The 10,374-nt window shown below is 41.9% G+C and overlaps 1 long non-coding RNA gene across 1 annotated transcript in view; it reads right to left on the bottom strand.

Moving 5' to 3' along the window:
* Positions 1–9,185: 9,185 nt before the first annotated feature.
* LOC118598087 overlaps positions 9,186–10,374 on the bottom strand; it is a 6,850-nt gene continuing 5,661 nt past the window's right edge. Inside the window, exon 3 of the long non-coding RNA XR_004947187.1 lies at positions 9,186–9,677. This is a non-coding gene — a long non-coding RNA (uncharacterized LOC118598087). The remainder of the gene's footprint in view (positions 9,678–10,374) is intronic.

Raw genomic sequence — 10,374 nt, forward strand, 5'->3', positions numbered from 1 at the left:
GCCAAGACAGCGGCCTCCACGTCCCGCGCAGCCAGCCTGACAGCGTTTAAATAGCTGCAGCTAAATATCGATCGGGATGCGCCCGTGCGCTCCACGCCTTCAGAGACGCGTTTATTCTCCGCATGTCACGGACACACTCCACATTCACCTTCTAAATCACTGCATAAGAGGGGAGCGGCCCGGCCAGATCTGGAGCCGTCAGCAGCAGATATGAGCGGTTAGGAATCCACACAAAGGAAGGTGCACACTCCCCGATGAATTATTTATGTCGTGTGAATGTTGTGGGTTGAACACAGTTAAATGTAAGAGCAGCCTGCAGGGAAAACAGAGCAACATCTCCCTTCTGTCTGTCAGGACGCCTTTCAAATTCAAATCCAAATATACTTTATTCACATGGGTGAGAATCAGGCATCACGCAGCAACACGCAGCGCATCCGTGGGCCTCGCGTGTGCGCCTCCACACGGATGCATTTGCATAGAGCTGCACACAGATCAGCAGGCGGAGGCCTCAGGTGAGCGCAGCCCAAACTTCACACATCACTTCCTTCATGAGCATCGGCGCCGGCTTCCAGGAGCTTCCTCAAAACGCCGCTACAAGCCTCCTCCTGTCCCCCGAACCGGCGCTTTGATGCATTCAGGCTCAGGTGTTCGCCGAGCGACACAACTATAAGGGAAATACTAACTTTCAAGGTTTGTTTGATTTAGTTTGCCTCAGTAATGAATAGTCACATGAAAAGTCAGAAAATCTGGCTCAAAAGCTGAAAAAACAGACACGCTAACCCAACCGTACCTCCTCCTCATCTCTGTGTATCAACACAAACGGAGGGAAACAGAAAAACAGGAAGAAAGAAAAAGAAGAAAAAGGAAAAAAAATGTGAGAAAAAAAATGAAAAAATAATAGGAAGCAATAAAATGAAGAATAAAGAAACGAAAAACTAAAACTGGAAATAAAAAATGAAGAAAGGGAAAAAAATTAAAGAGAAAAAAGGAAAAAAAGAAAAATCAAAAAAGAGAAAAAAAATAAAAATGACAAAAAATTTAAAAGAATAGGAAGGTAAAAAATGAAGAAAAAAAAAGAAAAAATGAAAAAAGGAAATGGGAAGAGGACAAAAGCACAAATTCAAATGAAAAGGTAAAAAAGGATGAAAAGTGAAAAAAAAAAGATTAAGATTTTTTTTAAAGAAAACAAAAGAAATAGAAAAAAAGAAAAAAGTAAAAAAATGGAAAGACAAAGAAGGAAAAGGGGTGGAAAAAAAATTAAAAGAAACGGGAAAAAAAGACAAAAAATAAAAGGAAAACAAAAAAGGAAGGAAAAAAATAAAGAACGCTGATCAAATGGACATGCTAACACACCGTACCTCCTCGTTATTTCTGTGTATAAACACAAATGGAGGAAAAAAAGAGAAAAAGAAAAAAAAAAAGAAATGAGAATGAGGTATATCAATAATCAATATTTGAAAATACTATTTTATACCAAAGCTTTGGAAACCAACACCCCCTCCCGAAAGATCTCCAGCCGATGTGGACACGCCCCAAAACATGCGGCAGGAATCTGACGTTTGCAAACCTCCGATGACATTTCTCAGTCAGATATCAGATTTATTTTGAAAAGCCTGAGTGAGTTTCAAACTTCCTGTTACTTTCGAATGGACTGCAGGTGTATTCTGGGTAAATGGTCACCACTGTTGACCGTACATGGGGACCGACGCTACAGCCAACGGTCAAAACGTTTGATTCATGCAAATCAAAAAGGGAGGGGGCGTGGCCTTCCAACAAGCTCACTCCCTATTGGTGACACTGGTTGCCATAGAAACATCAACTCAGAGCGACTGGGACCAATCACTGCTTACTGATGAGGTCTGGTTCCGACATGGTGGCGGCCCAAAAAAAGGCGACTGAATTCACTAAAAGCATTTTCTTTGGTTGTGGTCACACTCGCTCTGTCCAGATCTCTTATACAGTCAGTGGTCTGAGCATCAGCAGAGCGAAGAGGAAACTATTGTAGTGAAACCAGTAAAATACACATTTGGATGTAAAGTCGACCAAAGTGCTACAATTTCAAAAATATGTTTGTTGTTTTGTCTCCCGCCTGTGATTCTCCTCTAAAACACCGATGTTCAGATGGCGGCGACTCCCGCCTCGCCGCCGTGTTTGGATCACCTCAGATTTGACTTTAAAGAGCAGCGTCCCGCTGCAGCCGCCGTACCTATCAGAGCGGAGTGATTCCTGCGTCCCCGCAGTGAGCCGCCGCCGTGCAGATGACTCATGCGGTTTGTAAATGACGGATCAAACGGAGCTCAGAGGGCGCCCGCCGCATCCGTCGCTCCAAACCGTCTCCATCAGGGGCGGGGCGCACTCTCCAGGAGCTGTGATGACATATCAGAACATCAGATGTTCACAGCGATGGTCGCCTCCTTCAGAGGTCAACAAAGAGGTGACGTCTGACAGACGATAAGCTCCGCCTCCAGAGGAATGTTAACCCCTCTTTAATACTCAGATCAAATCAAGCTTTTCACAATAAAAGCATGGAAGCTTTCAAGTTCACAGATAAAAAATGATTTTTGTCATTTAAACGCAAAACAGAGTTTCATCCTTTAAAGCACGTGTCAAAGTCTCGGCCCGGGGGCCGGATCCGGCCCTCCAGGTAATTCTATCCGGCCCTCCAGTTCATTTTATTTTATTGTTATTAATGACCTGATGTTATCTTGTGTTCATTTCTAATTTATATAATTTTGACAAAATGTGTTTTTATGGAGAGTAAAATATTGAAAGTTATTTAAGGTTTAAGTTGATTTATTCTGCAATAATATTCCTGCTTTTTATTATTCAGAATTATGTTAAAAAGTTACAGTTTTAAAGTTTTAACGTGACAAAAAAATTCTGTCGTTTGAACATAGAAGTCAATGGAGAAATGAAGGGACCTGATAAGAAAAACAGAAAAGATAAATACAAAACATTGTTGTTATTATTAACCTGCTGTGACAGTTTAAAAGGATTGTTGGACACGGATTCCTCCAAACACTGAAACATTCTTTACGTTTTTATTTCCATTTTCACAAGAAGTTGACTGAAAGTTTTTTACAAAAACACTTTAGTTCATTTCTTTTTAGTGAATCCAATGTTTCCATTTTCAGACTCAAATGTTTGTTTTATTCTTTTGTGTATTTAAAGCTTTTCTCTGTTTTCCAGGTCGACTCGGACAAACTCGACCCCCCGGGGGACGAGCTTGGCTCCCGTTTCTCCTCCAGCTTTCATCTTTATCAGCCATTATTTATGACCCACCAAGGCAGCACATTCCTTTAAACTTTGAAGAGGAGGGACTGGTGACTAATGACAGGAAGTGAGAGGAACCGCCATGCAGCCGGAGGCGGATCAACCGACACCTCGGGAGTCCGCAAGGTTCTGAGCTGAAGAAAAGGTGCAGATCAATTCAAATATATATAGAGAGAGAGTTTTATATATGACCTAAATCAGCCTCATAAAGGTTCTGAGCATTTACAGAAAAATGAGAACTAAGAAGTATTTTTATAAGTAAAAACGCTGAAAATTCTCCAAAAAGCAAAGACGTCACAATCTTCTGAGTTGGGCTGTTTCCATATAAATTCACTAAATAAGTAAATCTTTATTTCTATATTACTTTTCACAGATCAACTCACAAAGTGCCTCACAAAAGTTAAAAAAAGACAAATCAATACAACTTTACATTTTAAGTAATTACAGAAAAATGATCAAATATTAATGGCAGAAATCAGCTACAAAAGTGGGGAAGGACAAATGAAATTGAAATATCAGCTAAAAGCGTTCCTAAAATAATTCATTTAGAGCAAAAACAACAGGAACAGCTTTGGAAGTTATTTTTTTAGGTTTTTTTTCATGTTGGGTCTTTTTGATTACAAATAAATATTTTTTTAAATCCTTCAAACGATGTTTACGAACTGACAAACACATAGAATAAATAAAAACTTCAAAGTATCTTGTGAAAATGTTCAGAATTGATCATAAAACTCTAAATATTCAAATCAGGATCATTTTCTTGTTTTTATTCTGTTTAGATAAATAAAAATCGGATCAGACTTTTGTTTTGGCTCCAAAGATTTTTCACATTTTAAGACATTTAAATTGAAGTTTTTCACCCCAAAGACCTGAACATTTCCTTTTTACAATCAGGTCAAGTTCTGGTTTACGTGGTTCCTGTGTGGATCCAGAGAAAGAGTTTGGTTCGGGTCCTGCTCGCTGCTGTGCTCATGGGTCATGTGTCATGTTTATCCTGGAGAACCGAGCCGTCTGATATAAAAACAGCAGAACTCACAGAACCTCCAGACCAGATGTTAGCGGGATACGGACAGCGGGACGCCGCCGCGCTTCATCCCGCTGTCCGCTCAGCCTGTCAGCATCTTTAAACAGACTCGTTTCATCTCTAATGACCTGCAGAGGATTTTATTTTGATATTCAGCAGAAAAGATTGTTGGTTTGAATCATTTTTACTTCTGTCTGTCCGTCTTCAAAATCTGCCTTCTTCCCCTTAAGGATGCTGGAGCCTATCCCAGCTAATGTTGGGTTAAGGACAGTTCTCCAGTCCGTCGCAGGGCCACACAGACATCAGCAACTAAACTATCGTTAAAGGTTTATTGTAAATGGTTCAGGTAGTGTTAGTACATATTGTTTTATTTTTTAGTTTAACCACGTTTTGAGCAAAGCTGTGGTCACAAGGTCTCTGGTCCCCGTCGTGGCGGTAACCCCCAAACCCGGTGGTGGACACTGGAAGTAAGGGATCCCGTCAAGCTGAAGAAGGAGTCCTATCAGGCCTGGCTGGCTTGTGGGACCCCAGAGGGAGCTGACAGGTACCGGCAGTCTAAGCAAGCTGCGGCCCGGTCCGTGTTGGAGGCAAAAACTCGGTCCTGGGAGGAGTTTGGTGAGGCCATGGAGAAGGACTATCGGTTGGCCTCAAAGAGATTCTCTCAAACCATCCAGCGCCTCAGGAGGGGAAAGCAATTTTCTACAGGCACCGTTTCAGGTGGGGATCTGCTGACCTCAACTGGGGACATTGTCGGGCGGTGGAAGGAATACTTTGAGGATCTCCTCAACCCTGCTGACACGCCTTCCGTTGAGGAAGCAGAGGCTGAGGACACTGGGGTGGAACTGTCCATCACCCAAGCTGAGGTCACCGAGGTTGTGAAAGAGCTCCTCGGTGGTAAGGCTCCGGGGGTGGATGAGGTTCATCCTGAGTACCTCAAGTCTCTGGATGCTGTGGGAGTGTTTTGGCTGACACGTCTCTGCAGCATTGTGTGGCAGACAGGAACCGTACCTCTGGACTGGCAGACTGGGGTGGTGGTTCCCCTTTTCAAGAAGGGGGACCGGAGGGTGTGTTCCAACTACCGGGGAATCTCAGCCTCCCTGGGGAAGTCTATGGCATGTCCCACTGGGCGGAGGCCCCGGGGAAGACCAGGACACGCTGGAGAGACTATGTTTCTCAGCTGGTCTGGGAACGCCTCGGGATCCCCCCAGAGGAGGTGGAGGAAGTGACCGGGGAGAGGGAAGTCTGGGCATCTTAGAATAGACTACTTCCCCCGCGACCTGGTCAGGATGAAGCGGAGGAAGATGGATGGATGGATGATCAGGAAAATGACAAATTAGAAAAACGAATCAGCTTCTGCTTCATCCAAACATCTCAAAGTAACTTTTTTGGTTCATTCTTTCCCATGTTTAGTTCTCGTTTGCTGGATGACATCAGGAAAAGTCTCGGTGTTCTCCAGAACAATCACTGGAAAGTTTGAGAGTTTGAGTGAAAAAGTGTTTTTTCTATGAAATCATTTACAGCAAAAGTGACGCCCTTGACTCCCTCATTCCACGTGCACGCTCAAACAAATGTCACTCATGTGCACATCAAACACTGAGCGTGACATTGAGATTAGGCGAGTGCCGGCGTGTAATTGTGTGTTTTTCACTGAAATAGCTTCCCTGCAGCAGCTTGAAGAAAACATTCTCTGCCTCCTCGCGGTGCGTTCACGCCGCTGAAAACGGCGGCAGAAGCTGCAGCTCGGCGCTCATTTCTGTTTGTTGCATCACTCCTCCACCACAGGAAGGTCTGACGGATGCGCTGAATCCATGAAAGAACAGCAGGATGTGACGGCTCGGCCACGCACGCACGACCCGGACGTTTTTGTCCCTTAACGCGCTCCGTCAGGCCTTACATGTTCACCTCTGGCTCCAGCGGTAAATGAATGAGATCAAAAGCTCTTGAAGGAGCGGTGTGGTCACCGCCTGCAGATGAACAGAAGCTGCAGTAGAAAGGACTCAGGAGGGTCTAACTCAGTCACAGAGGGGCCAAAATCCAAAACACTCCTGAGGTCACGGGCCGAACAGGATAAATGTTTATTGAACACTCTAAAATTACATTTTAAAAACTTTAAAACCGTGACTTTTTAACATAAATATGAACAAGATTTATAGCCTTACCTGTAATAATGCTAGTGTGAATGCTGGAAGCTGAATTTGGCTGCTGAAGATGCTGAAGCTGATAGCCAGCTAAAATATTAGTTAAATGCCAAATTAGCCTAAAAAAAGAAACAACAAAAAAAAAAACAAACAAAAAAAACAGATAAGCCAAAACAGCTAGCATGTTGCTGAAAAAAAAATAGCTAAACTTCAAGATAGCCCAAAAAAAACAGAAAACAAAATCTAAATTAGCCAAAACAGCTAGGATGAAAATATTGGCCTAACTCCAACATGAACTAAAATTAGCTAAAAAAGCTAGGTTGTAGCTGAAATATTAGCTAAACTCCAAAATGGAGTTAAAACTAAAAAAAGCCTAAATTAGCCAAAACAACTAGCATGTTGCTAAAAACAAATGGCCAAACTTCAAGATAGCCTAAAAAAACAGAAAAAAAAATCAAAATTAGCCAAAACAGCTAGCATGTAAATATTAGCCTAACTCCAATATGAACTAAAGTTAGCCAAAACAGCTAGCGTGTAGCTGAAATATTAGCTAAACTCCAAAATAGCCTAAAAATCTCAGTAAATGCCAAAATAGTCCAAAAAGATAGCAGAATGTCAATTTTTAAAACTAACTTCTTAACATAATTATGAATAGTAAAAATGCAGGAATATTATTCAGAATAAATCAACTTAAACCTTAAATAACTTTAATATTTTACTCTCCATAAAAATTTTGTCAAAATTGTACAAGTTAGAAATGAGCTCAAGATAACATCGGGTCATTAATCACAATAAAATATAATGATCTGGAGGGACAGATTTAATTACCCCGGGGGCCAGATCCGGCCCCCGGGCCTTGACTTTGACACATGGGTCTTATCTGACAGGTCAGACGTTTCTGCGGCGGGTCGGCACGTTCCCGCCGAGCTCCTTGTTGTCGTCTCCGTTTGCAGTTGAAACGAATATTTCACAGGATTAGAAACCTCCGAGGATAAATCCCAGAAACGCTCCGTGACTTTGAAGGAAGGTGTCAAACTCCTCCTGACCGACGAGAAACGAGCTGCCGCCTCCCTCGGGGCTCATCAGCGGCGCCGCAGACCGGCGGGGAGTCGCTCTCCATGCAGATTCCTGCGCCACATTGTTCCTGTACATTACATCTGATTACAGCAGGTTTGAAGAGCGCATTAGCGGCGCAGAGCCAGGCTCCTCACTCTGGGGTGTTGCTGACATATTGCACTTCAGACTCGGGATCACAGGCTCACTTACAACACAGACATCATCTCTGAGCGTCGAGCTGCTGCAGGTTTCCTCAAACTTCTACATCTCCATTCATGTCACTGAAACTTTCTGCAGCCGAAAACAAAAGCTTCATTTCTGCACCTTGCAGCACAGAAACAAAAACACGACTGTCTTTCAAAATACTTTGCTGTAAAGTTCAAAAAATGAACCCGTTTGACGTGTAAATGTGAATATTTTACATTAATAAGGAACATTTAGATTAGGTCAGGGTCAGTGAAGTCACATCATGTAAGAAAATGTTTCCATGAAAATAAAATGCAAAAATATTCCTGAAGACTCTGGAGAATCTTTGAATCTGATTTAGTTTATACATTTCTGATGTCATCACATGTTAGACAGTGATGAGCCAATCACAGCTCAGGGGCGGGGCAGCTACATTTTTGCTTTGGAAAAAAAAAAAAAAAAGTCAGTATTTCTGTTTTTGTCTTTCTAAAAAAAAAGAAAAAAAAATGCTTCCTGTCAGAAAATAACTAAACTATGGAGAGATTTCTGTCCCATTATTAACCTATTGGTCAGAAATTCCTCTGTATGCTGATTGGAAGAATTTCTAACCAATCAGCATCGACCTTCCCGATTGAGTGGTTTTGATCCAGAATTAAAGGGTAAAAACAGTTTTTGGATGTAATTAGGGAAGTTTGGCAGTTTTTAGTTATTTAATTAGTTTCAGCGGCGGACGTGTGATCAGGAGGCAGGTGAAGCAGCACCTCACCTGCTGTCATGAGACGTACCGCCCACTAATAATAAAGTAAACATGCGTCAGCCTGTTCCATTAATGCGTTTTATATGTTTGATCATTATTATATCACTTATGCTTTGTTTGATTTATATAAAAATAATAAACTATTCCCTTTTTGAACATAATGTGGGAAAACTCCCAAATTTTGGATGTAAGTGATAAGACTTTTGTTTTGGTCTCCATAGGAAATAATGAAAGACAGGAAGAACAAAAACCCACAAACAGTCGTTTCCTGAGGAACTCTGCAGCGTTAGACATTTACTTCTAAGATTTTCTGTCACAAAATATTAACTCTGACAAACTCCAAGTCCTTTAAACCAACAGTTTCACTCAAAGATGAAGCAAACATCTCTTCTAAATGATGCCAGCTCACGTGAGGAACGTGAAATTCGGTACGTTTCTGTATCCGATCCTTCTTCCTCGCAGCAGAGAAGTCTGGTTTAACCAAACATTCATGTGATTTGAGAAGCCTGCAGGTCTGAGGAATATCACATTATCCAGGAGTTAAGCTTTTATTGCAGAATAACTCACTGGAGTTGTCTCTCCTTTCAAAGTAAAAGCCCAAATGAAGCAGATTTCCTGGAGGAAATCTTCAAAACACCGGAGTGTCGACGTCGGTGACGAGAAGCCGAGCTGACAGGCGGAGCCGATCATCTCTTTTTAATTTATGACCGTGTTTCTGTTGAGAATCCACATTGATGTGCACATTGTGGCGGGTTTTCAGCTAAATTTGGCTCATTAAACTGCCGCTCGCTCCTCCACCGCCGCCGCCGCTCCCCTTCTGTTCTTAATAAATAGAAGTGATATTTTTATCTGCTGCTTCATTAGACGCGAGAGCTGTCAGCCAGACTCACCTGCCCCCGCGCTGATGGAGTTTAAATGCAGATGAGGCTGTCGCTGTTAACAATGAGATAAACAAGACAGATCGGAGAGCTAACAGCTCGCAGGAAAGAGGGGGACGAACGCAGAGAACATCATTTATCCATGAGTGACAGAGCGTCTCCGTTGGTTTAGGCTTCCTCCTCTCAGTTCCTCGTCTTCATTTCCTCGTCATTATTGTGTTTGTGGGACGCCTGACAGATTGGTGTCGGTTTGGCTCGACTGAGACTCCGCCGCCGCTGAGAGCTCAGACTCGGCCCTACCGCGAGCTCCGGCGAGGAAAGACTCTCCGGGTTTCTGGTAAGCCTCTGTGGGATTCTTTGGAAAACTGGAAGCAAATCCGAGGTAAAAAGCTCGATGGTCAAAATTCAGCCAGAAAGGAACACCGTCGTTTATCCCAGGGGTCCACAAACTTTTTTTTGTGAGGGCCGCACATCAGTTTTGATGGGGGGCCGGGGTCGGTTTGTAGGCTAGCAGAAAAAGTTTAACAATCACAGCCTAAATGTACAGATTTATGGTTTTCCAGTAAACCTTACAAAAACAAATATTCAATAATTCATTTCTGTAATCTTCACAGAAAAAATAATAGTAAGAAATTTTAAAAACTAGATATATAGCATGACCTGTAATAGATTAATAGCTGAAGATGTTTAAATTGATAGCTGAGACGCTGAAGCTGAATTAGACAAAAAAACTCAAAAAGCCAAAACAGCTGAAATATTAGCTAAATTAGCTGAGAAAATTGAAAAATTTCTAATTTAGCAAAAATTGCTGAAATTTTAGCTAAACTCAAAATTAGTCTTAAAAAAATGAAAAAAAGCCTAAATTAGCCAAAACACTGAAGCTGATAGCTGAAAACGCGGAAGCTGATAACTAGCTAAAATATTAGCAAAGTGCCAAATTAGCTGAAAAACTCAAAAATATTCTAAATCAGCCAAAACAGCGAGTATGTAGCCTAAAAATATCCTAAAAGACTGAAAAAAACTAAATTAGCCAAAACAGCATGTAGCTGAAATATTAGTTTA

Source organism: Oryzias melastigma, linkage group LG23 (genome assembly GCF_002922805.2).
Source record: "Oryzias melastigma strain HK-1 linkage group LG23, ASM292280v2, whole genome shotgun sequence".
Taxonomy (NCBI): Eukaryota; Metazoa; Chordata; class Actinopteri; order Beloniformes; family Adrianichthyidae; genus Oryzias; species Oryzias melastigma.